This window comes from Oncorhynchus kisutch, linkage group LG30, assembly GCF_002021735.2.
Source record: "Oncorhynchus kisutch isolate 150728-3 linkage group LG30, Okis_V2, whole genome shotgun sequence".
Classification (NCBI taxonomy): domain Eukaryota; kingdom Metazoa; phylum Chordata; class Actinopteri; order Salmoniformes; family Salmonidae; genus Oncorhynchus; species Oncorhynchus kisutch.
Window position 1 is genome coordinate 13933833 of NC_034203.2, and position 27159 is coordinate 13960991.

The following is a 27159-nucleotide window of genomic DNA, read 5'->3' on the forward strand; positions in this document are numbered from 1 at the left end:
AGAGAGGACGGGGTACACTATCACTAAAGCTACTTTGAGCTGAGAGAGAGGACGGGGTACACTATCACTAAAGCTACTTTGAGCTGAGAGAGAGGACGGGGTACACTATCACTAAAGCTACTTTGAGCTGAGAGAGAGGACGGGGTACACTATCACTAAAGCTACTTTGAGCTGAGAGAGAGGACGGGGTAGACTATCACTAAAGCTACTTTGAGCTGAGAGAGAGGACGGGGTACACTATCACTAAAGCTACTTTGAGCTGAGAGAGAGGACGGGGTACACTATCACTAAAGCTACTTTGAGCTGAGAGAGAGGACGGGGTACACTATCACTAAAGCTACTTTGAGCTGAGAGAGAGGACGGGGTACACTATCACTAAAGCTACTTTGAGCTGAGAGAGAGGACGGGGTACACTATCACTAAAGCTACTTTGAGCTGAGAGAGAGGACGGGGTACACTATCACTAAAGCTACTTTGAGCTGAGAGAGAGGACGGGGTACACTATCACTAAAGCTACTTTGAGCTGAGAGAGAGGACGGGGTACACTATCACTAAAGCTACTTTGAGCTGAGAGAGAGGACGGGGTACACTATCACTAAAGCTACTTTGAGCTGAGAGAGAGGACGGGGTACACTATCACTAAAGCTACTTTGAGCTGAGAGAGAGGACGGGGTACACTATCACTAAAGCTACTTTGAGCTGAGAGAGAGGACGGGGTACACTATCACTAAAGCTACTTTGAGCTGAGAGAGAGGACGGGGTACACTATCACTAAAGCTACTTTGAGCTGAGAGAGAGGACGGGGTACACTATCACTAAAGCTACTTTGAGCTGAGAGAGAGGACGGGGTACACTATCACTAAAGCTACTTTGAGCTGAGAGAGAGGACGGGGTACACTATCACTAAAGCTACTTTGAGCTGAGAGAGAGGACGGGGTACACTATCACTAAAGCTACTTTGAGCTGAGAGAGAGGACGGGGTACACTATCACTAAAGCTACTTTGAGCTGAGAGAGAGGACGGGGTACACTATCACTAAAGCTACTTTGAGCTGAGAGAGAGGACGGGGTACACTATCACTAAAGCTACTTTGAGCTGAGAGAGAGGACGGGGTACACTATCACTAAAGCTACTTTGAGCTGAGAGAGAGGACGGGGTACACTATCACTAAAGCTACTTTGAGCTGAGAGAGAGGACGGGGTACACTATCACTAAAGCTACTTTGAGCTGAGAGAGAGGACGGGGTACACTATCACTAAAGCTACTTTGAGCTGAGAGAGAGGACGGGGTACACTATCACTAAAGCTACTTTGAGCTGAGAGAGAGGACGGGGTACACTATCACTAAAGCTACTTTGAGCTGAGAGAGAGGACGGGGTACACTATCACTAAAGCTACTTTGAGCTGAGAGAGAGGACGGGGTACACTATCACTAAAGCTACTTTGAGCTGAGAGAGAGGACGGGGTACACTATCACTAAAGCTACTTTGAGCTGAGAGAGAGGACGGGGTACACTATCACTAAAGCTACTTTGAGCTGAGAGAGAGGACGGGGTACACTATCACTAAAGCTACTTTGAGCTGAGAGAGAGGACGGGGTACACTATCACTAAAGCTACTTTGAGCTGAGGGGGATATTAGTGAATTATTATTGCGTAAGTCTGTGTGCACTATGTGTGTGTGTGTGTATGTCTATTCATGGTGTATGCATGCATGTGTGTGTATCCATGCATGCGTGTGTGTGTGTGACTGTGTGTACTGCACCTAGACTCTCCAGGAGAGAAGCAGAGAGGCAGAAAGAGAGCAGAAATGTTGTGTTTACGCCAGTCAGGCAAGACTACAGGGGAAGAAGTGTGCTGACACTATTGAATCGGATGTGCAGCTCCAAACCCTGCCAAGTCTGCTGGCCTGGCCCACAGACCCATACCAGCCTTGGATTGATCTGTTAGGTGGCTGGGGAGGGAACCTAAGTCCACTGATAGAGCTAGAGTGGTGTTGTTTTCTCCACTGCTAGCATTGAGTACAGGGTAGGTACGTACGTGTGGAGAATTTTCAATGAGCTGGGAAGTGGAGAGGAGAAGCACTTACACTTTACTAGCCAACTAGCTCACAGTTTGTGTCATGACTGAAAAGGGAGTTTTATCTAACAGCTGAGGAAGTTTTGTCTGACCACTTACAGATTTTTCTGATAGCTGACCATTTCCTAACTGTTGATATGCAGGTTTCCATTGACCCAGGTCCATTCAACAAAAGCAATGGTCACAAAAAAATATTTGCGACGAGTAATGTGGGGGCGGCAGGGTAGCCTAGTGGTTAGAGCGTTGGACTAGAAACCGAAAGGTTGCAAGTTCGAATCCCCGAGCTGACAAGGTTTATATCTGTTGTTCTGCCCCTGAACAGGCAGTTAACCCACTGTTCCTAGGCCATCGTTGAAAATAAGAATTTGTTCTTTACTGACTTGCCTAGTTAAATAAAGGTTAAAAAGAAAAAAAGAAAAAAGAAAAATGGAAATGGAAACGACAGATATAGGAGACATTTTCTAAAGATCAAAAACTAAATTCAGTTCAACAGAGGTGGCTGTTTCTTCTGTCTAACTTTCTTTATTGCGACAAATGATTATGGAAACCATTTTTAAAATGTTTTATAAATGATGATTGCGAATCACGGGGCATGTGATGTCACTGGGTAACTATAAAGCTTCACTCCACAATTAATTCTAAATGCTTACGTCTTGCAAAATATATTTTTTTCTTTGCAGGACAAGGATTGTCTTGACTTTCAAGAATGGCTGAATTGCTTCACCCTTGCTTTTCTGGTTGGCTTCACCATCCAAGTATTTCAGATGTACAGGAGTGCAAGTTTTACCATGGCACAGACCGTGGCAATACGATGGCACGTGAATAATTAGAATATAGATAGTTAAATGGAAACGCCCCCCAGCAGGTAATTGTCATATCTATTTTCTATGCTAACTTTCTATTTGCTCTGTCAAATTAGTTTTTGATCCTTTCTAGACAACAATTTTCATTGTCGCGCACCACCATCTCAGGTATCCCTTGGTTACTAAAGCTTGGTCATATGCAATCTATAGTAGTTGTGAATGAAGCAGAACTAACAGGATACACATCCATCCATTTTGAATGTGCATCGATGACTATCAGGAACCGTTTCCCCATGAATGGCCCTGCATAAATCTATATGCAATCTTCTCCAAGGCATTGCTGGAAACTCCCAAGGGTGGAGTGGAGCTGCTGCTTGTGTCTTATCTGTGTTCCTGACATGTGACACATGTCTTGACTAGATTCCCTTTATCCTTATCAAGTTTTGGCCACTATAAGTAACTCCTAGTCATCGCTTTCATACGCGAGACCCCAGGGTGACTCTGATGTAGTTGCTGTAGGATAGCCTGGCGTACTGGCTGTCCTGTGCTTCCCACAAAACGCAACCATCCTGTATGCTCAACACTGTTTTCCTGACACTGTATGGTGTGAATTCAGTCCCTTCTGTTTGTTGTGGCCATACCCTTAGAACATATTCTCTAACTCTAGACAGCACTGCAACTTCACCTGACCGGGTTCTCACTTGCTCTGCAGTCAGGAGTGCCATGTCTGTGACCTCGAACATCAGCACTCTGTCCTTTTGAGCTGTTATGATGGGTGTGTAGGGTGGCAGAAGCCAGCTCAAGGCATCCGCGTTCCCATGGTGCTTTCCTGCCTTGAAAACGATGACATACTCGTATGCCCTCAACGTCACTGCCCACCTCTGGCTTCTCGGAGACACCATCTGTGAAACTGCCTTCATTTCATTGAAAATAGACAGTAAAGGTTTATGATCTGTACATATGGTAAACTTCCTGCCATATACTGTATGTATTTGTGGAACCTCTGAACCCCAAACATTACTGTTGTGGAACCTCTGAACCCTAAACATTACTGTTGTGGAACCTCTGAACCCCAAACATTACTGTTGTGGAACCTCTGAACCCTAAACATTACTGTTGTGGAACCTCTGAACCCCAAACATTACTGTTGTGGAACCTCTGAACCCTAAACATTACTGTTGTGGAACCTCTGAACCCTAAACATTACTGTTGTGGAACCTCTGAACCCCACTTTGTCTAGTTTGGAATGGTTATTTTCTGCTGGGTTAACAGTCCTCGACATTTAACCTTTATTGGTCTCTCTCAGTTCCGTTCTGCATACAGTGTGACAGAGTTGCTCCTTCCCCTTATGTGACGCATCACAGGAGAGAATGAGGTCCTTCGCTCCGTTGTAGTGAATCAACACATCCGATGACTGCATCAGTTTCTTCGATTTTGCAAACAAAGTCTCCTGCTCTTTCCCCCACTGCCACTTTGTCTTTTTTTTACGCAGTAGTGTGAAGAGGTGCTAACACTGTTGACAAGTTCGCCAAACCCCTGTTATAATAGTTTAGCAGTCCCAGGTAAGCTTTTAACTCTCATTTGTAGGAGCAGGTGCGTTCTGCATTGCTTGTACCTTGTCATTGAGTGGATGGATACCCGCGGCGTCCACACTTTGTCCTAGGAACACTACCTCATTCTCCATGAAGGTACACTTACTCTGCTTGAGACGTAAGCCAATACTCCCCAATCTCTGTAGTACCTCCGTCAGCGTGCCCAGATGCTCCTGGTCACGCCTGTCTGTAACCAGGATGTCATCCAGGTAAATGGCAACATGTGGAATCTCTTAAAGTACACCTCAATAGTCATCTAAAAAATATCAGGACTGCTGGAGACACCAGAAGGTAAACGTTTATGCACAATCAACCCCTTGTGTGTGTTCACTGTACAATTCTTCTAAGATTAGTCATACAGACTGATCTGTTGATATGCATGGCTCATATCTAACTTTGAACTTCTGTCCACCAACCCGATTTGCAAATAGATCCTCTGTTTTTGGAACTGGATACCGCTCCAACTAGGATACTCAGTCAGTTTGTAATCCCCTCAGATTCTCATAGTATTGTCAGGTTTCCAAACAGGCACAATGGGAGCCTCCCCTTCTAAGAATTTGACTGGTTCCATAATGTCCTCTTTCAAGTGAAAGTCAATCTCTGCCTCTATGTTTGGCTTCATGGCATAAAGCACAGGTCTTGGTTTGTAAAACTTTGGTGTGTCCTCCTTGTCTACATAGATTTAACCTGGGGGGCCTTTCAATGTTCCAAGTTCCTTTTTGAACACATGCTGATACTTTATCAACATCTCTTCCAATGTCCACTGTTGAGCCTCATCAATCTGATTGACTGTTCCCCAGCCTAACTTCAGTTCTTTTATCCAGCCACAAGCTAGGTTTGGTCCAGAGTATCATAGGACCAGGTAGCTCAGTCACTGTGTCTCTGTGCTGCACCATTACTTTAGTTGCACCTAATGTTCCTACTCTCTCACCTGTGTACGGTTTGAAATGACGAGAGCAAGTCTTTATTAAGTCGTGAACTTTTGCACTGTCCCACAACTCTGTTCATTATGGTTACATTGCACCCTGTTTCCACTTCCAACTTCACATCTGACTCATTGACTTTCAATTTCAATGTGATCGGAGCCACTTTTGGAACGTTATCTGACATTGTGAACATATCCACTTCTTCCTTTTTGTTTTGTTCAGCTTCCCCGCTGATGTTTTGATTTTATATAACCTTTATTTAACTAGGCAAGACAGTTAAGAACAAATTCATATTTACAATGACGGCCTACCAAAAGGCAAAAGGCCTCTTTCGGGGGCGGGGGCTGTGATAAAAATAAAAATATAGGACAAAACACACCATGACAAGAGAGACACCAAAACACTACATAAAGAGACAAAAACATAGCATGGTAGCAACACAACATGGTAGCAGCACAAAACATGGTACAAACATTATTGGGCCCAGACAACAGCACAAAGGCAAGAAGGTAGCGACAACAATACATCACGCGAAGCAGCTAGTGTCCATGATTGAGTCTTTTGAATGAAGAGATTGAGATAAAACTGCCCAGTTTGAGTTTTTTGCAGCTCGTTCCAGTCACTAGCTGCAGCGAACTGAAAAGAGGAGCAACCCAGGGATGTGTGTGCTTTGGGGAGCTTTAACAGAACGTGTGATGTGCCCCACACCTTTTAACTCATTTTTCTTGATTTTGCTTCCCTCCCCCTTTTGGATTGGAACTCCGCAGGGGATTTAGCCCTACATGCTCATTTTATGAGTCCTTGTTAAATCACGCTTAAGGCACTTTCCATCCTGAAAATGTCCCTCACTTGCCATGTGATCACCTTCACATCTGTAACATGCCTTCACGTGCTCACCTCATGCAGGTTCCTCTCTGACGCATGCTTAGCTTGGGCACACTTCTCTGGCATGTCCCTTGTTTCCAGGTCACATTAGCACTATCCACACATTTTCCCTGGATTTCTTTTACACCCTTGTTGGCAGTCGCCATTGCTGTGCAAGAACCAATGGTCTATCAAAAGTAGTCCAGTCTTGGATAATAACTTCATTTGGATCATGTCATTATTTATGCAGCAAACTAGCCTATATCTCAGCATTTCCTTCAGATTGTCCCTATAACTGCAAACTTGTGCCAGTTTACGCAACACAGCTACAACACTCTTGCATTTCTGTTCCTTGACTTCAACTTTAACCATTGACAATCTCCCTCGGCTTCAGGTTGAAATGTGCTTTTAGCAACTCCACTAGCTCCTCAAAGTGTTGATCTCCAGGCTTACCAGGACTAAGCAGAACCTACAGTCTCATAAGACTGTAGGTTTGGCTTCCCACTGAACTCAACAGATTGGCTTTTTCCTTATCAGTACTTCACAGTATTCCTCCCACGATTGCGTCTGATGATCAAAGGAAGATACAAATCCTACCGCGGCAGCCATTTCTCTGCTATCTTTAGCCTTCCTGTTAGTGAATCCTTAGAAGTCCCTGGAATGTAAACTTGAACTTTTCAAGCATCCAGTCGATCTTTTCGTCGTCCTTTTACCTCGTCGCCATTTGTAATAACCCATGGAACTCTTTATGCATTGGAAGGAGTGATGGAGTAGTTCTTTATAAACTGATTACTTTATTACTAACCTGATGCATAGTGTAACAGGCTGGCAGTCGCAGCTGCACAGAACGCGTGTATTGGGTGCATCCCAATCCTCTAACAATGATACCAATATGTACTCAAGTGCTACACCACCTGGTGGTGTGTATGTGTAATAACGTTAATACCACATTATCAGACTTGCCATAGATTTTAAAGCAGATTTAAGTCAACTCGGCCACTCCGAAACATTCACTGTCTTCTTGGTAAGCAACTCCAGTGTAGATTTGCCCTTGTGTTTTAGGTTACTGTCCTGCTGAAAGCAGAATTCATCTCTCAGTGTCTGATGGAAAGCAGAATGAACCAAGCTTTTCTCTATGATTTTGCCTGTGCTTATCTTCATTCCGTTTCTTTTTCATCCTGAAAAACTCCTCAGTTCTTAATGATTACAAGAATACCCATAACATGATGCAGCCACCACTATGCTTGAAAATATGAGGCTGGTACTTAGTAATGTGTTGTATTCGATTTTCTCCAAACATAACACTTTGTATTCAGGACAAATAGTAAATTGCCTTGCCACATTTTTGCAGTTTTACTTTAGTGCCTTATTGCAAACAGGATGAATGTTTCTGAATATTATGTATTATGTACAAGCTTCCTTCTTTTCACTCTGTCAATTAGGTTAGTATTGTCGAGTAACAATGTTGTTGAACCATCCTCGGTTTTCAACTATCACAGCCATTAAACTGTGTAACTGTTTTAAAGTCACCATTGGCTTCATCGTAAAATCCCTGAGCGGTTTTCTTACACTCCAGCAACTGAGTTAGGAAGGACGCCTGTATCTTTGCAGGGACTGGGTCTATTGATACACCATCCACTTCCCCATGCTCAACGGGATATTCAATGTCTGCTTTTTTTTGCCATCTACCAATAGGTGTCCTTCTTTGCAAGTCATTGGAAAACCTCTCTGGTCTTTGTGGTTGAAATTCACTGCTTGACTGAGAGACCTTACAATTATCTGTATGTGTGGGGTACAGAGATGAGGTAGTCATAAAGAAATCATGTTAAACACTATTATTGCACATAGAGTGAGTCCTGGCAACATGTTATGTGACTTGTTAAGCACACTGAACTTATTTAGGCTAGGCATAACAAAGGGGTTGAATACTTAAGACATTTCAGCTTTTCATTTTTAATGAACTTGAAAACATTTCTAAAAACATAATTCCAATTCGACATTATGGGGTATTGTTTGTAGGCCAGTGACAAACAAATCTAAATGTAATCAATTTTAAATTCAGGCTGTAACAGGCTGTAACACAACAAAACATGGAAAAAAAATCAAGGGGTGTGAATACTTTCTGAAGGCACTGTAGCTAATGACATCACTCTTAAATGGCCGTATGATGGATAGATCAAGTAAAATTTCACCTCTTTGTCTATAGGCGGGTTTGTTCAGCAACACCCTCTCTGCCACATAGTGGATGTGTTCAATACTGAAACTCAAGTCTAGTAAACACACCCGTCATTCAGGCCCTGCATGGTTTAGGCATGGTCACACTGTGTCACTCTGGGACTTTAATCCTGGAACAATCCCATTAGCGACACCATGGCTACAATCTGTGCTGGTGTCCCATAAATCCCTGTTTAGTTTGGCCTGCCACACTTGTTTACATTAGCCTTATGTTCCTCAGTACTACGCTCAAGTCAGGGGTACAGGTCGAATGGACCAAGCAAGGTCTATAGGCCAAGCTAGCCAGGTGAGACTAAGGCGCTTATTAGAGTCCAAAACATGTGTACGTGTCTGCACAGCAGTGTTCTAGAATACTGAACCGTTGGCTTTCATACTTATCTAATTCTCAGCCCGGCTCAAGCTATTTCCCCAACGGTCACCACATTCAAATGAATACAGGCGGACAGTTGTCTCAGAGCAGCCTAGCTATGCCACAATGGACCACCATACTATCGCGCAGATTAGATCATTTTACAGTGAAGGAATTGAAGATGTCCAGATCCCACCACTGTCAGTGAATGTAAGATAGTGGATCTTATCTTACCAGTTTCAATTATACCAAACTTTGCTGAAATCTGGGGTGATGAGTCGGTGAATTCCTATTAACTGAACCATAAAGGCCAGTCTAGCAAGTGTAGCGTCATTTAAGTTAATATCCAGTGTGAGTTTCTTCAGCTCTCTCATGTCCCTCATCCAGCACCGTGAGCAGCCAAACTATCAGACAGTCTCCCCACGCCTCACGCACCACACATTCCCCAGCAAATATACTACCAGGAAATCTCCCCGTTTTTAATTCTGCTTTAATTCCCTGGCCTACAGTAAAAACACACATTAGCATTATTATCAGGAGCAGACCCCATGAATCGCAAACCGTCTGCATTCCTCCTACAGGAAGAATGCTGTGCAGCGGTATGCAGAGAGGATGACGACAAAGTTTAGTGGAGTGGTTCTGCTCTGGGCTGGCAAATCTCATGGTCAGACAGATGCTCAGGGTCAAGTGAGTGCTAATGGTTCTCACAGCTAGACGGTCACGGTCAAACACGGTGAAACGCAGTCAGACATAGTCAGACATAGTAGAAATCGAGGTAGCATTTTACTATAAAGGATCAGACACACTGAGAAATCTGACTGCTGATAGGTACTTAGCACCTCTGCCCAGAGTGTTAACTTGTTGTTGTTCACCTCCGATTTGCTTCGTTTAAATTACTCCAGGCCACAAGGTGGTAGTAGCCTGTTAGGCGTGTACCTGCTGTAGCTAATGTTATTTCTAGCTAGATAGAATTTGTAGTAAGACCTTGTTGATACTAACCAGATGGCCACAACTAGATAAATAGTGTAGCGAGCAAAATTATAATTCAATCACAATGGATTCGTTTTTGAATGAAGCAGATGCCTGTTAGCTGTCGAGAGTCAGTGTAGTAGCTAGCAAGCTATGTTGTGCTAAAGTGTGTTGCTAACCTTTTAGCTAACGTTAGCTAGCAAGCGAACTGGCACTGGCAGTATGGGAGAGTGAATTAAATTAATTATTTATCTTGCTAGATAGCTAGCTTTGTAAAGCATTTAGTGTTGTGTCCTGCACTTACCACTCCCTTAGTTTCATATGAAGTGTGTGTGACTGCCTGGCTAGCTAACTAATGAGCAGGTGCACATTATCACTAACTGAACCTAACAAAAAAATCCTTCTTCACAAGAACAAAATTTCTTAGCTATATATAAAATATGTAAAGACCTGCTCTAGAAAATATGCATTATGCAGCTTTATTGTTTTAGTTAGAACAATCGTGATTAAAAGGGGGCGGATCCCACTGGGAAAAGCGCCCTTTTTCCCTTTTCTTTTAATTTCTGTCAGCTGCCTCACGTGGAGGTTTGTGCTCTCTGATTGGCTTAAAGTCAAATGTTCTACCACTGACGAGGATTGCGATTCTATAAGCAGAAATGGCAGGTTCCAGGTCGGGACACAGCAGGAACGTATTTTGTTCTAGCAAGAGAAAGACCGGTCTCCTACTGTGCTAAGTACCTATAGCCAGTCAGACTTCCCAGTGTGTCTGTACCATAAGACTTTGTGGTGCCACAGCTATTTCTACCTGGAGTAGCACAACACAGCAGTGCAGTAAGAACTTATTTTCTTCACAGCAGTGCAGCTCCCAATTCTGTAGTTGTGTTTGTTTTTCATGGTCAGGAGGATTATTAGACCACGCAGGGTTAACATTGGTGAAGGCCACAGGACCTGCTGTCTATGTCATCCATTTAAGTACTGTTTTCAACAGAATCGGCAGAATGAATTCACCCCTGATCACGCATAAACACAGTTCACTTTCATAGCAGCAACGTTATATTCCTTCTCACATCTATGTGCTCTCCCCCTTTCACCTTTTCCCTTTGTTTGTGAACTTCAATGCTCAACACATCATGACCAGGCAAAAAAACCTTTCCAAGCCAAACCATATCATAACCACTACACACAGCCTCCATAATTGTCACCATATTAGCTAAAGTAACACCAAAGTCAACATAGCTAATAGTACTAAAGCGTTAGTAAACCTGCTACAATCATGCAGTAATGTTAGTGTATAGTCAGTAAGCAGTTTAGCAGTTTAGCGGTTACACTGGTGGGCCCCGTTGACAATACATTTGTAAAACCAAAAGCTTACCTTCACTTGGAAGAGTTCCAGTGTAGTGTTGGATAGTCACAGTCAGCTAGCTAACATAGCATACCTCTGTTTGAGCAGGGTGTTTGAGTAGGATAAACTAGCTAACTGCATTTTCTAGCTACTATTAAGTAAGTGAACCTGAAAGTGAAACAAAATTAAGAAATCTATCTCTCTCTTGATTCTCCTTCATTTTCAACTGCTGTCTTTCTCTTTGAGACACCTACTCACTACATGTTATGCACTGCAGTGCCAACTAGCTGTAGCTTATGCTTTCAGTACTAGATTAATTCTCGGATCCTTTGATTGGGTGGACAACATGTCAGTCCATGCTGCAAGAGCTCTGATAGGTTGGAGGACGTTCTCCGGAAGTTGTCATAATTACTGTGCAAGTCTATGGAAGGGGGTGAGAACCATGAGCCTCCTAGGTTTTCTATTGATGTCAACGTACCCAGAGGAGGATGGAAGCTAGCTGTCCTCTAGCTATACCATGGCGCTACCCTACAGAAAACTGTTGAGGCTACTGTAGACTTTCATTGCAAAACAGTGTGTTTTAATCAATTATTTAGTGATGTGAATAGTATAGTTTTATCTAAAAAGGACAACTTTTTTAAATGTTTTTTATGAAATTCCCTGAGGAGGATGGTCCTTCCTCCTCTGAGAAGCCTCCACTGGTATTCACACACATCTCACCACCACATACAGGTAGCAACTTCCAGGTCTTCAATCAGGCCGAGCTGAGACACGGACAATTCTACTTCAGTGCCACATTGCTACAACAATAAAACTCTCTTACAGCTAACTTCAGCTGAGATACAGAGGGACTTGATATAGGAACAAAAACAGAGGAAGCACTTTCTCGTGTGTTGGGCTTCCCTCCCAGCACTAGCAGTGATAGATTGAGGCACTTTGTTCCAGACAAGATGATTCAAACAGCAACACCCACAGTCAATGACTCTCTATCTATTGAAGAAGGAAGTCAGATTGGCTCGTTCAGTCATAATAACACAGTGAGGTAGAGGAACAACACTTTGTCCTGTCTCAAGGTGGTTAGAGCTCTGAGCTGTCTTGACTACCGGCCCACTGAAATACATCACACTGGAACACACAAACACGCGCAAGGGTGCATGTAAGCACACGCACACACAAACACACAGACATACACACACACAGACACACACACACACACACACAGACACACACACAGACACACACACACACACACACAATCAGACATAGCGCCATTTCGACAGAGCTACGGAATTAAATGTCAAAAGGTCAAATCAAATCAAATTTGACACGGAATTACATGTCAAAAAGTGTTGCTGTACTACCATTACCAACTCGCAAACGTTGTCATCAAGCCACAATGTCTCGGGAACGTTAACAAAAAACTAAAATTGTTTGCAATTCAGCAAAGTTCGCAGTTCAAAGGTTTGTTTGCTTGGAAGTTCGTTGTGGGGTCTGCAGTAGTGGAGGAAGTAAGTTGAGAATTTATATGGGGCGCAATAAGCATAAGTAGCCTAAATACACTACATTACCAAAAGTATGTGGACAAGTCTGCTCGTCGAACATCTCCTACCAAAATCATGGGCATTAATATGGAATTGGTCCCCCTTTTTTGCTATGACAGCCTCAACTCTTCTGGGAAGGCTTTCCACTAGATGTTGTAACATTGCTGTGGGGACTTGCTTCCATTCAGCCACGAGCATTAGTGAGGTCGGGCACTGATGTTGGGCGATTAGGCCTGGCTCGCAGTCGGTGTTCCAATTCATCCCAAAGGTGTTCGATGGAGTTGAGGTCGGGGCTCTGTGCAGGCCAGTCAAGTTCTTACACAGCGATCTCGACAAACCATTTCTGTATGGACTTCTCTTTGTGCACGGGTGCATTGTCATGCTGAAACAGGAAAGGGCCTTCCCTAAACTGTTGCCACATAGTTGGAAGCACAGAATCATCTAGATTGTCATTGTAAGCTGTAGTGTTAAGATTTCCCTTCACTGGAACTAAGGGGCCTAGCCCTAACCATGAAAAACAGCCCCAGACCATTATTCCTCCTCCACCAAACTTCACAGTTGGCACTATGCGTTGGGATATGTAGCGTTCTGCTGGCATCCACCAAACCCAGACTCGTCCATCGGATTGCCGGATGGTAAAGGGTGATTTATCACTCCAGAGAACACATTTCCACTGCTCCAGAGTCCAATGGCGGAGAGTACACCCCTCCAGCCAACACTTGACATTGCATATTGTGATTTTAGGCTTGTGTGCGGCTGCTCGGCCATGGAAACCCATTTCATGAAGCTCCAGACGAACAGTAATTGTTCTGACGTTGCTTCCAGAGGCAGTTTAGAACTCGGTAGTGACTTTGCAACTGAGGACAGACAATTTTTACATGCTTCAGCACTTGGCGGTCGCATTCTGTGAGCTTGTGTGGCCTACCACTTTGCGGCTGAGCCTTTGTTGCTCCTAGACGTTTCCACTTCACAATAACAGCAATTACAATTGACCAGGGCAGCTCTAACAAGGCAGAAATTTTACGACGTGACTTGTTGGAAAGGTGGCTTCCTATGACGGTGCTACATTGAAAGTCACTGAGCTCTTCAGTAAGGCCATTCTACTGCCAATGTTTGTTTATGGAGATTGCATGGCTGTGTGCTCGATTTTATACACCTGTCAGCTACAGGTGTGGCTGAAATAGCCGAATCCACTAATTTGAAGGGGTGTCCACATACTTTTATATATATAGTGTATAATAGACAGTGGATGTAGTAGGAAAAAAAGTTATAGAAACAGAGAAATTCTCATGACTCAATCTACGCAGGAGGAGTTACAGAATCAGTCTTAAGCGCCTCCATGTAAAATGTATGATTGAGTCATCATAAGCTGTTAGGCTCCATAGACTTTCCCATCTACTTTCCACAAGCTTTATGATTAGACTTTCACCAGTGTGAATTTAGAGCAGGTCTTGCTGTGTGGTATATAGAGGGTGATACACCCAGCTGTGTTTGTAATAACCCTTTTCCTTCTCCTGCACCAAGTGTGGGGGAATATAACGCTGGCTAATAATTCATTTTGGAACTGAATTATGGAGGGTGTTAGTCTCTCCTTTATCACGCTGCCACAGGATGTCTTACACATTAAGAACAGAGTTTCATCTTTGCAGATATGGGAGCTTCTCTCTCTCTCTCTCTCTCTCTCTCTCTCTTCTATCTCTCTTCTCTCTCTCTCATTTGGCTTGAGAGCTGCACCCATATCCTGGGTAAGAACAATAAATGAGAGAGGCATCCATATATGATGACGGTACAGGAGGTATAAATAAAACCAGGCCCTAACTCGTCTGACGCCTCCCTTCTCAGATAAATCTGTTTACCTCTTGGAGGAAAAAACTTAAATATTGGGCGAGCATGTGACATCACTCCCCTCTCATCCTGCTACTTCCTGTGAGTATGATCAAAGCGCGGGATCGTTATGTAACAGCCAATCAACCACCCCCGTCTCGACCAGGGCCCAGATACTAGAATCTCTATTTTCTCTTCCTTCTCGCTTTCTTTCTTCTTTTCCCTCTCTCTCTCTTCCTCTTCCCCTCTCCCTCCCCCTCTCTCTCATCATCTTGTCATTACTCTCAGTGAGGGATAGTTTAAATTGCCTCACTAGTATCCACTATCCTGAGTATACTATACTGGATCACAATGAAATGTTTGACATTTCTAAACACTTAACCCATGACGATCACCCAGACCATGCTCGGCTTTTAGTCGCTGTTTCATATACAGTATCCGAGTTATTTTGAGACTGACACAAGTCCTGCTGACACTGACAACTCCTGATGAAACTAACACAAGTCCTGCTGACACTGAGGCTGTCCTAACATGGACACCGTATCCATAAGGCCGTTTTAAAACTGCCTCTACAGTCCTAAGGTAGTGAACTAGACCGATGAAGACCAATCGAGAGAAAAACGCTGGGGAGGGTTGGAGCTCCCCACAGCAATGGGATCTAGTTTGTTAGCAATTATTAAAGTTTAATACGATGCAGCCTGTTCTAAACTAGGTCACATCCACTGGCTGTGTAGATCACTGCTATCTATGGCAGTGGGAGAAAGTATACTGCTCTCTTCATCATTCCTTTTCTCTTCCTCTCATATCCTCTCTCTCTCTCACACAGACACATACACACAAAACCACACTCACAAAACCACATAAAACATACATTTTTGTTGAGTCATATTCAAAGAAAGATGCCAGATCCCTCCCTCCATATTTCCTTGAATCTTTTCAAACAACAAGGGATGTCAAGCTTGTGTCTTCATTATGTCATTAACAGTGCCTTGATTAGGCATAATGAGTAGTGCTCTAATTAACACAATACAGGATCATTGACTATCAGCTAATGTTTATCTTTAATTTACAATCTGTAGAAACTATGAGAATAGAAAGGTTCAGAACGTTTGTGAAACATCACAACACAGCTGAAAAATATATATGGCAAATAGAAATCAATGTCCATTAATTTACACCAATTAGGGGAGGGTGGAAGGGTTAGGGGAAAATAATAAAATATACAGCATATATACAGTGCCTTGCGAAAGTATTCAGCCCCCTTGAACTTTGCGACCTTTTGCCACATTTCAGGCTTCAAGCATAAAGATATAAACTGTATTCTTTTGTGAAGAATCAACAACAAGTGGGACACAATCATGAAGTGGAACGACATTTATTGGATATTTCAAACTTTTTTAACAAATCAAAAACTGAAAAATTGGGCGTGCAAAATTATTCAGCCCCTTTACTTTCAGTGCAGCAAACTCTCTCCAGAAGTTCAGTGAGGATCTCTGAATGGTCCAATGTTGACCTAAATGACTAATGATGATAAATACAATCCACCTGTGTGTAATCAAGTCTCCGTATAAATGCACCTGCACTGTGATAGTCTCAGAGGTCCGTTAAGCGCAGAGAGCATCATGAAGAACAAAGAACACACCAGGCAGGTCCGAGATACTGTTGTGAAGAAGTTTAAAGCCGGATTTGGATACAAAAAGATTTCCCAAGCTTTAAACTTCCCAAGGAGCACTGTGCAAGCGATAATATTGAAATGGAGTATCAGACCACTGCAAATCTACCAAGACCTGGCCATCCCTCTAAACTTTCAGCTCATACAAGGAGAAGACTGATCAGAGATGCAGCCAAGAGGCCCATGATCACTCTGGATGAACTGCAGAGATCTACAGCTGAGGTGGGAGACTCTGTCCATAGGACAACAATCAGTCGTATATTGCACAAATCTTGCCTTTATGGAAGAGTGGCAAGAAGAAAGCCATTTCTTAAAGATATCCATAAAAAGTGTTGTTTAAAGTTTGCCACAAGCCACCTGGGAGACACACCAAACATGTGGAAGAAGGTGCTCTGGTCAGATGAAACCAAAATTGAACTTTTTGGCAACAATGCAAAACGTTATGTTTGGCGTAAAAGCAACACAGCTCATCACCCTGAACACTCCATCCCCACTGTCAAACATGGTGGTGGCAGCATCATGGTTTGGGCCTGCTTTTCTTCAGCAGGGACAGGGAAGATGGTTAAAATTGATGGGAAGATGGATGGAGCCAAATACAGGACCATTCTGGAAGAAAACCTGATGGAGTCTGCAAAAGACCTGAGACTGGGACGGAGATTTGTCTTCCAACAAGACAATGATCCAAAACATAAAGCAAAATCTACAATGGAATGGTTCAAAAATAAACATATCCAGGTGTTAGAATGGCCAAGTCAAAGTCCAGACCTGAATCCAATCGAGAATCTGTGGAAAGAACTGAAAACTGCTGTTCACAAATGCTCTCCATCCAACCTCACTGAGCTCGAGCTGTTTTGCAAGGAGGAATGGGAAAGAATTTCAGTCTCTCGATGTGCAAAACTGATAGAGACATACCCCAAGCGATTTACAGCTGTAATCGCAGCAAAAGGTGGCGCTACAAAGTATTAACTTAAGGGGGCTGAATAATTTTGCACGCCCAATTTTTCAGTTTTTGATTTGTTAAAAAAGTTTGAAATATCCAAAAAATGTCGTTCCACTTCATGATTGTGTCCCACTTGTTGTTGATTCTTCACAAAGAAATACAGTTTTAGATCTTTATGTTTGAAGCCTGAAATGTGGCAAAAGGTCGCAAAGTTCAAGGGGGCCGAATACTTTCGCAAGGCACTGTATATTAAAAATATATATCTGGGATTAGAAATAATGCAGACAATTACATTGATGGAAAATATACAGTGGGACAAAAAAGTATTTAGTCAGCCACCAATTGTGCAAGTTATCCCACTTAAAAAGATGAGAGAGGCCTGTCATTTTCATCATAGGTCACCTACAAACAAGCAAGAGTTCTGGCTCTCACAGACCTGTAACTTCTTCTTTAAGAGGCTCCTCTGTCCTCCACTTGTTACCTGTATTAATGGCACCTGTTTGAACTTGTTATCAGTATAAAAGACAACCTCAAACAGTCACACTCCAAACTCCACTATGGCCAAGACCAAAGAGCTGTCAAAGGAAACCAGAAACAAAATTGTAGACCTGCACCAGGCTGGGAAGACTGAATCTGCAATAGGTAAGCAGCTTGGTTTGAAGAAATCAACTGCGGGAGCAATTATTAGGAAATGGAAGACATACAAGACCACTGATAATCTCCCCCGATCTGGGGCTCCACGCAAGATCTCACCCCGTGGGGTCAAAATTATCACAAGAACGGTGAGCAAAAATCCCAGAACCACACGGGGGGACCTAGTGAATGACCTGCAGAGAGCTGGGACCAAAGTAACAACGCCTACCATCAGTAACACACTACGCCGCCAGGGACTCAAATCCTGCAGTGCCAGACGTGTCCCCCTGCTTAAGCCAGTACATATCCAGGCCCATCTGAAGTTTGCTAGAGAGCATTTGGATGACCCAGAAGAAGATTGGGAGAATGTCATATGGTCAGATGAAACCAAAAAATAACTTTTTGGTAAAAACATTACTCGTCGTGTTTGGAGGACAAAGAATGCTGAGTTGCATCCAAAGAACACCATACCTACTGTGAAGCATGGGGGTGGAAACATCATGCTTTGGGGCTGTTTTTCTGCAAAGGGACCAGGACGACTGATCTGTGTAAAGGAAAGAATGAATGGGGCCATGTATCGTGAGATTTTGAGTGAAAACCTCCTTCCATCAGCAAGGGCATTGAAGATGAAACGTGGCTGGGTCTTTCAGCATGACAATGATCCCAAACACACCGCCCGGGCAACGAAGGAGTGGCTTCGTAAGAAGCATTTCAAGGTCCTGGAGTGGCCTAGCCAGTCTCCAGATCTTAACCCCATAGAAAATCTTTGGAGGGAGTTGAAAGTCCGTGTTGCCGATCAACAGCCCCAAAACATCACTGCTCTAGAGGAGATCTGCATGGAGGAATGGGCCAAAATACCAGCAACAGTGTGTGAAAACCTTGTGAAGACTTACAGAAAACGTTTGACCTCTGTCATTGCCAACAAAGGGTATATAAACAAAGTATTGAGATAAACTTTTGTTATTGACCAAATAATTATTTTCCACCTTAATTTGCAAATAAATTCATTAAAAATCCTACAATGTGATTTTCTGAATTGTTTTCTTCTCATTTTGTCTGTCATAGTTGAAGTGTACCTATGATGAAAATTACAGGCCTCTCTCACCTTTTTAAGTAGGAGAACTTGCACAATTGGTGGCTGACTAAATACTTTTTTGCCCCACTGTATATATATTTTTTGTAGCCATTAGACATTGATTAAAAACAATAAATTACTGTAACAACAATCAATTTATATTTCGAGATGTAAAACCACAATCAATTCATCCTCACACACACACACTACCACTTCCAGGGCATATACTAATATTTATACACACGCCTTAGCCAAATTTATACACGTAGGCTAGAGCACCAACATCTCCTTGTCTGGGTCTCCAGTATCACTGGCGATGTAACAGACCTGAGGAGAGATGAACAGGCAGGTTGACCTGAACAAGTAGTGAGGTGTCCAGTCAACCTAAATCACTGTCACCACTTGCTGAAGTGGCAGGCTACAACTGTCTGCCTCTTCTTCAATGACTCATTACCAGTCTTCCCTGTCCTCCTTCTGTCTGTCACTCTGCACCGTGTGGGACTCCACAGGGAGTTTGACACACTGTTGTCTGTCTCAGCTTGGTACATAATACAGTAGCTAGTTGTCAAATCAAATTGTATTGGTCGCATACTCATATTTAGTAGATGTTAATGTGGGTGTAGCGAAATGCTTGTGTTCCTAGCTCCAATTGTTTGAGTCAATTGGAGGTCCATCATTTGAGTCAATTGGAGAGGTACCCGTGTATGTATTTCAAGGCCTGGGGCGGCAGGGTAGCCTAGTGGTTAGAGCGTTGGACAGGCAGTTAACCCACTGTTCCTAGGCCGTCATTGAAAATAAGAATTTGTTCTTAACTGACTTGCCTAGTTAAATAAAGGTAAAATAAAAAATAAAATAAAAACTCAGTGCCTCTTTGCCTGACATCATGGGAAAATTTAAAGAAATCAGCCAAGACCTCAGAAAATAAATTGTAGACCTCCACAAGTCTGTTTCATCCTTGGGAGCAATTCCAAATGTACAAAAAATAGTACACAAGTATATACACCATAGGTCCATGCAGCCGTCATACCTCTCAGGAAGGAGATACGTTCTGTCTCCTAGAGATGAACGTACTTTGGTGCGAAAAGTGCAAATCAATCACAGAACAACAGCAAAGGACCTTGTGAAGATTCTGGAGGAAACAGGTAGAAAAGTATCTATATCCACAGTAAAACGAGTCCTATATCGATATAACCTGAAAAGCCGCTCAGCAAGGAAGAAGCCACTGCTCCAAAACCGCCATAACAAAGCCAGATTACGGTTTGCAACTGCACATGGGGACAAAGATTGTACTTTTTGGATAAATATCCTCTGGTCTGGTGAAACAAAAATAGAACTGTTTGGCCATAATGATGATCATTATGTCTGGAGGGAAAAGGGGGAGGCTTGCAAGCCAAAGAACACCATTCCAACCATGAAGCACGGGGGTGGCACCATCATGCTGTGGGGGTGCTTTGCAGCAAGAGGGACTGGTGCACTTCACAAAATAGATGGCATCATGCCGATGGAAAATTATGTGGATATATTGAAGCAACATCTCAAGACATCAGTCAGGAAGTAAAGCTTGGTCGCAAATGGGTCTTCCAAATGGGCAATGACCCCAAGCATACTTCCAAAGTTGTGGAAAAATGGCTTAAGGACAACAAAGTCAAGGTATTGGAGTGGCCATCACAAAGCCCTGACCTCAATCCTATAGAATAGTTGTGGGCAGAACTGATAAAGCATGTGTGAGCAAGGAGGCCTACAAACCTGACTCAGTTACACCAACTCTGTCAGGAGGAATGGACCAAAATTCACCCAACTTATTGTGGGAAGCTTGTGGAAGGCTACCCGAAACATTTGACCCAAGTTAAACAATTTAAAGGCAATGCTACCAAATACTAATTGACTGTATGTAAACTTCTGACCCACTGGGAATGTCACGAAATAAATAAAAGATTAAATAAATAACTAACTGGGAATGTGAAGCTAGGAATAAAAGCTGAAATAAATAATTCTCTCTACTATTATTCTGACATTTCACATTCTTAAAATAGAGTGGTGATCCTAACTGACCTAAGACAGGGAACTTTTACTAGGATTAAATGTCAGAAATTGTGAAAAACGGAGTTTAAATGTATTTGGCTAAGGTGTATGTAAACGTCTGACTTCAACTGTATAAAATGGGTAAAACAGTATGTAAACATTATTAAAGTGACCAGTGTTCCATTATTAAAGTGACAAGTGATTCCATGTCTATGCAAATTTGGGCAGCAGCCTCTAAAGTGCAGTAATTGGGTGGTAGCCAGCTAGAGACAGTGACTAAGTTCAAGGCATTGTACTGGGTGGAGGCAGGCTATTGATGGCTATTTAACAGTCTGATGGCCTTGAGATAGAAACTGCTTTTCAGTCTCTCTGCCCCAGCTTTGGTGCACCTGTACTGACCTCGCCTTCTGAATGATTGCGGGGTGAACAGGCTGTGACCTTGATGTCCTTGATGATCCTTTCGACCTTCCTGTGACAACGGGTGCTGTAGGTGTCCTGGAGGGCAGGCAGTGTGGCCCCAGTGATGCGTTGGGAAGACCGCACCACCCTCTGGAGAGCCTTGCGTTTGCAGGCGATGCAGTTGCCGTACCAGGCGGTGATACAACCCGATAGGGTGCTCTCAATAGTGCATCTGTAAATGTTTGAGAGTGTCTTAGGGGGCAAGCCAAATTTCTTCAGCATCCTGAGGTTGAAGAGGTGCTGTTGCGCCTTCTTCACCACACTGTCTGTGGGTGGACCATTTCAGATTGTCAGTGATGTGTACACCGAGGAACTTGAAGCTTTTCACCTTCTCAACTGCGGCCCCGTCGATGTGGATGGGGGCGTGCTCCCTCAGCTGACGTTGAGAGAACGTTGTTTTCTAGGCACCACTCCGCCAGGGCCAACACATCCTGTCTCATCATTGTTGGTAATCAGGCCTACTACTGTTGTGTCGTCTGCAAACTTGATGTTTAAGTTGGAGGTGTGCGTGGCCTCTCAGTCATGGGTGAACAGGGAGCAAAAGAGGGGGCTAAGCACCTTTGTGGGGCCCCTGTATTGAGGATCAGCATAGCGGAGGTGTTGTTATCTACAAAGTCCAGGACCCAGAAGTCCAGGACCCAGTTGCACAGAGCAGGGTTCAGACCCAGGGCCCCAAGCTTGGAGGGTACTATGGTGTTGAAGGCTGAGCTGTAGTCAATGAACAGCATTCTTACATAGGTATTTGCCTTAGTTACAGAGTTAAAATAACTCTTCATTCTGCTAGGGACTGGTGGTTATGGCTCGTTCAGATATTATCCAATCAGGGCACTGTGTCAGGGCCTGGGACACCTATAGTATTAATAAGGGATGTGTACAAAAACTATTTCTCTATAATCAATCTGGATAGTAAGACAAATTCAATGTAAAGTGTAACTGATCCAAGTAGTTGCACAAAGGTAAATATTGGCTCATAGTTTTATTCTTTTATTGTTTACATATGACTAGAGAAATATAGGCTTGTTAACAAAAATCTAAAACCAGAGAGCCTAGAACTAAAGTAAATATGTGATTTTAAAGATAATCATATTCGTTGTATCTGACTAGAATAGATTGAGTGCCTGAAGGTAAATGAGATGAACACATATTGTCCTACAGTAATAGAGACTGAGTGGGTGGCGGTGTAGCCACATTCACCCTTCTTCACTGCTACAGTAAAACAAGAACATGATCAAGTAGCGAAGGAGAGAGAAAGAGAGATGAAAATAATGTTTTTTTTAAATGGAGAGCACTCTTGGCCGTGCTTTATATCAGCAGTGTCATATCATATCACGCACACACACACACACACACATCTCTGAAGGAGAGCCTCAGCACAAAACAAAACAGGAATCAAAGCCCAATTAGGCACCAGATGGTTGCTTAATTTATCTATTTTCAAAAGAAGCCTGGTAATGAGAAACTGCAGTGGCAGCTAAGCTGCTGAAATAACAGCTTTTTGCATAAAAGATTTCTGCTGCTGAAAGGCTGTGAAGATTTGAAGAGGGGGTGATGGAGGATTAAGAAGTAGAACAGACAATGCAGTGGGTCTCGTTGTTGGGAACTTGTCCAACCATCTGTGAGATATGTCTATGTAACTCTGGCATCTTCACTCAAAATGGGAATGCAGAAGACGGAGTGTGTTTGTGTGTGTATGTTCGCACAGTGTTGTGTGTGTGCATATGTGTGTACGGTTCCGTCTGAAAGTATTCATAACCCTTGACATATTCCACATTTTGTTGTGTTACAGCCTGAATTCAAAATGGAAAAGTATTGTAAAAAAGTATATAAATAGAACATTTGCACCTATACACATACAATACCCCATTATGAGAAAGTGAAAACATTTTTAGATTTTTTTTGCAAATGTATTAAACATTTAATAAAGAAATATCTCATGTACATAAGTTCAAGTACATTCTATCCATAAGTCCATAAGTTCAAGTACATTCTATCCATAAGTCCATAAGTTCAAGTACATTCTATCCATAAGTCCATAAGTTCAAGTACATTCTATCCATAAGTCCATAAGTTCAAGTACACCCGAGTCAATTCTTTGTAGAAGCATGTGCAACATTTGCCCATTATTCTTTTCAAAATTCTTCATGCTGTGTCAAATTGGTTGCTGATCATTGCTAGACAACCATTTTCAGGTCTTGCCATAGATTTTCAAGTAGATTTAAGTAAAGAATTTAACTCTGCCACTCAGGAACATTCACTGTCTACTTGATAAGCAGCTCCAGTGTATATTTGACCTTGTGCGTTGTTATGATCCTGCTGAAAGGTGAATTAATCTCCCAGTGTCTGGTGGAAAGCAGACTGAACCAGGTTTTCCTCTAGGATTTTGCCTGTGCTTAGCTCCATTCCCTTTCTTTTTTATCCTGAAAAAAACTCCCCAGTCCTTAACGATTACAATCATACCCATAACATGATGCAGCCAACACTTTCTTGAAAATATGGAGAGTGGTATTCAGTAATGTGTTGTATTGGATTTTCCCCAAACAAAGCTTTCTATTCAGGACAAAAAAGTTAATTGTTTTCCCACATTTTCTGCAGCAATACAGGATTAATGTTTTGGAATATTTGTATTGTGTACAGGCTTCCTTCTTTTCTGTCACGTTTCTTCAAAATTGAACCCAGAAGCAGACCAGGACAAGGAGAGTAGGAAGAAGGTGAGTATTTATTTACAAGTGAATGTGAGTGGGTAGATACATCCAGGTGGCGTAGCGGGCAGCGGTGGTGAGTTGATGGGAGTAAATAGGTGGATCCAATGGGGAAGCGGAATCCTCCGACGACCAGGCGGGAATGGGGTAAATGATCCGGGTGAGTAACTGAAGACAGAACAAACGGAGGTAAGTTGAAGGCAAGCAAGACGTACAAAACAACAAAACAAATTCTATCCAACTTGAGGCTGATTCTATGGCACAACATACTGTTCATGGCTAACGATCCGGCAGGGAATGGTTGTCAGGTCCGGGCTTATGAAGAGGAGAGATGATGATCAGGACCAGGTGTGCAGATAGCTGATGGGATACAGGTGCGGGTAATCAGAACTCCCAACTGGCTACATTGCCCGGCAACCAGACAGGGTGCATTCCAGGACGCCGGAAAAAACACTCCAGGACAGAACACTGGCAAAAACAGACTCAGGAAACGGGATTTGTGACAGTACCCCCCCTCCGACGAACGCCACCGGGCGGACTACCCGGAGCGCCAGGGTGGAGGCGGTAAAAGTCACGAAGCAGGTCATCGTCAAGGATCTGACGCCGAGGAATCCAACTCCTCTCCTCAGGACCATATCCTTCCCAATCCACTAAATACTGGAACCCTCGACCCCGCCGTCTGGAGTCCATGATGCGGCGCACCGTGTAGACAGGACCACCTCCGATCATCCGAGGAGGAGGAGGAGGAGGGGGTCCTGTCTACACGGTGCGAACCGGCTTGAAGCAGGAGACATGAAAGGTGGGATGTACTCTTAGTGTAGCAGGCAACTTGAGTCGGACCACAACAGGATTAATGTCCTTCTCCACTACAAACGGACCAATGAACTTCGGTGACAGTTTCCTCGACTCAGTCCGTAGAGGAAGATCCCGTGTAGCCAACCAAACCTTATCTCCAACGGTATAAGCGGGGGCAGGAATACGGCGACGATTCGCCTGGATCTGATACCGGTCAGAAACCTTAAGGAGGGCCTTCCTGGCCCGATGCCAGGTGCGGTGGCAACGACGAATGTGGGTCTGGACAGAAGGAACCGAGAGATCCCGCTCCTGAGAAGGAAACAAGGGAGGTTGGTAACCTGTTCAGGCACTGGAAGGGAGACATCCCAGTGGCAGATGAAGGGAGAGTATTATGAGCATACTCGACCCAGGGTAATTGAGAGGACCAAGAGGTGGGATCAGAGGAAACAAGACAGCGCAGTGTGGACTCCATCTTCTGGTTGGCTCTCTCCGCCTGACCATTAGATTGGGGGTGAAATCCAGATGTGAGACTGACTGTAGCTCCAATGGCCAAACAGAAGGACTTCCAGACAGCAGAGGTAAACTGAGGACCACGGTCAGAAACAATGTCACAGGGCAACCCGTGGACCCTGAACACCTCCCTAACCAGGATCTCGGACGTCTCAGTGGCAGAAGGCAGCTTGGAGAGGGGAACAAAGTGGGCAAACTTGCTGAATCTATCCACAATGGTCAGAATAACCGTGTTACCAACAGAAGAGGGCAACCCCGTGACAAAATCCAGGGCCAGATGCGACCAAGGTCGCCGGGGAATAGGTAGGGGGTGAAGAAGCCCAGAGCTGGCCCGATTGGTACTCTTATTCTGCGCACAAACAGGACAAGCGGCAACAAACCTCCGGGTATCTTCTCCCATGGCAGGCCACCAAAATCGTCTGCGCAGTAACGCCATAGTCCGAGCAACACCAGGGTGACAAGCTATCTTGCTGGCGTGGGACCACTGAAGGACAGCAGAACGAACCGACTCAGGCACGAACAACCGATCGGGTGGACCGTTATCGGGCCCGGGCTGTGTCCGAAGAGCCGCCATCACCTCCTCCTCAATCCTCCATGTAACGGCTCCCACGACAACGTTCTGGGGAAGAATCGTCTCAGTCTTGGCCCCACTCTCCTCCGTCTTGGAGAACATCCGGGACAGGGCGTCCGCCTTCCCGTTCTTCGACCCAGGTCGGAACGTCAGGGAAAAATTGAAGCGTCCAAAAAACAAAGCCCACCGGGCCTGACGGGAGTTGAGACGTTTAGCCGATTGCACGTAAGCCAGATTCTTGTGGTCAGTCCAGACCACAAACGGTTGCTCCGCTCCCTCCAACCAGTGACGCCACTCCTCCAAGGCGAGCTTCACAGCGAGAAGCTCCCGGTTACCCACATCGTAGTTTCTTTCAGCTGGAGAAAGACGACAAGAGTAGAAGGCGCAGGGATGGAGTTTACCGTCAGTGGAGCTACGCTGGGACAGGATGGCGCCCACCCCCACATCAGACGCATCCACCTCCACAACGAACTGACGGGAAGTGTCAGGTTGAGAGAGAATCGGGGCGTTGGTGAATCGGCTCTTCAAATCTAGAAATGCTCGGTCTGCCTCAGGAGACCAACAGAACTTTCTGGTGCAAGACGTCAGTACAGTTAAAGGGGCGGCCACCCGGCTGTAATCACGGATAAACATCCGATAAAAATTCGCAAACCCCAGGAATCTCTGGAGCTGCAATCTCGTACCGGGCTGGACCCAATCCCGAACCGCCCGAACCTTCTCTTGGTCCATCTTGATCTCTCCCCTGGAGATGATGTACCCGAGGAAGGACGTCGTGTGGGCGTGAAAATCGCACTTCTCAGCCTTCACGAACAGACGGTTCTCCAATAACCGCTGCAGGACCTGCTTGACATGCTGAACGTGGCTAGAAAGCTCCTTCGAGAAGATGAGGATATCATCCAGGTAAACGAACACAAAAATACCAATCATATCTCTCAGAACGTCATTCACCATACTTTGGAACACAGCAGGAGCGTTGGTCAGTCCAAACGGCATCACCTGGTACTCGAAATGTCCCATCGGAGTATTGAACCCAGTCAACCACTCGTCCCCCTCCTTGATCCGAACCAAATGATAAGCATTACGTAAATCAAGCTTCGTAAAAACCGTAGCACCCTGTAAAGAATCGAAAGCCGAGCTCATCAAGGGCAGGGGATACTTGTTCTTGACCGTAATATCATTCAAACCCCGATAATCAATACACGGTCGAAGAGAGCCATCCTTCTTGCTCACAAAAAAAAATCCTGCTCCCAGAGGTGATGACG

General features: G+C 44.0%; 1 protein-coding gene across 2 annotated transcripts in view; it reads right to left on the reverse strand.

Moving 5' to 3' along the window:
- The window catches only part of LOC109875202 (choline transporter-like protein 5-A), a 111265-nt gene that overhangs the window by 66289 nt on the left and 17817 nt on the right, over positions 1-27159 (reverse strand). The gene's annotated exons all lie outside the window — the stretch shown is intronic.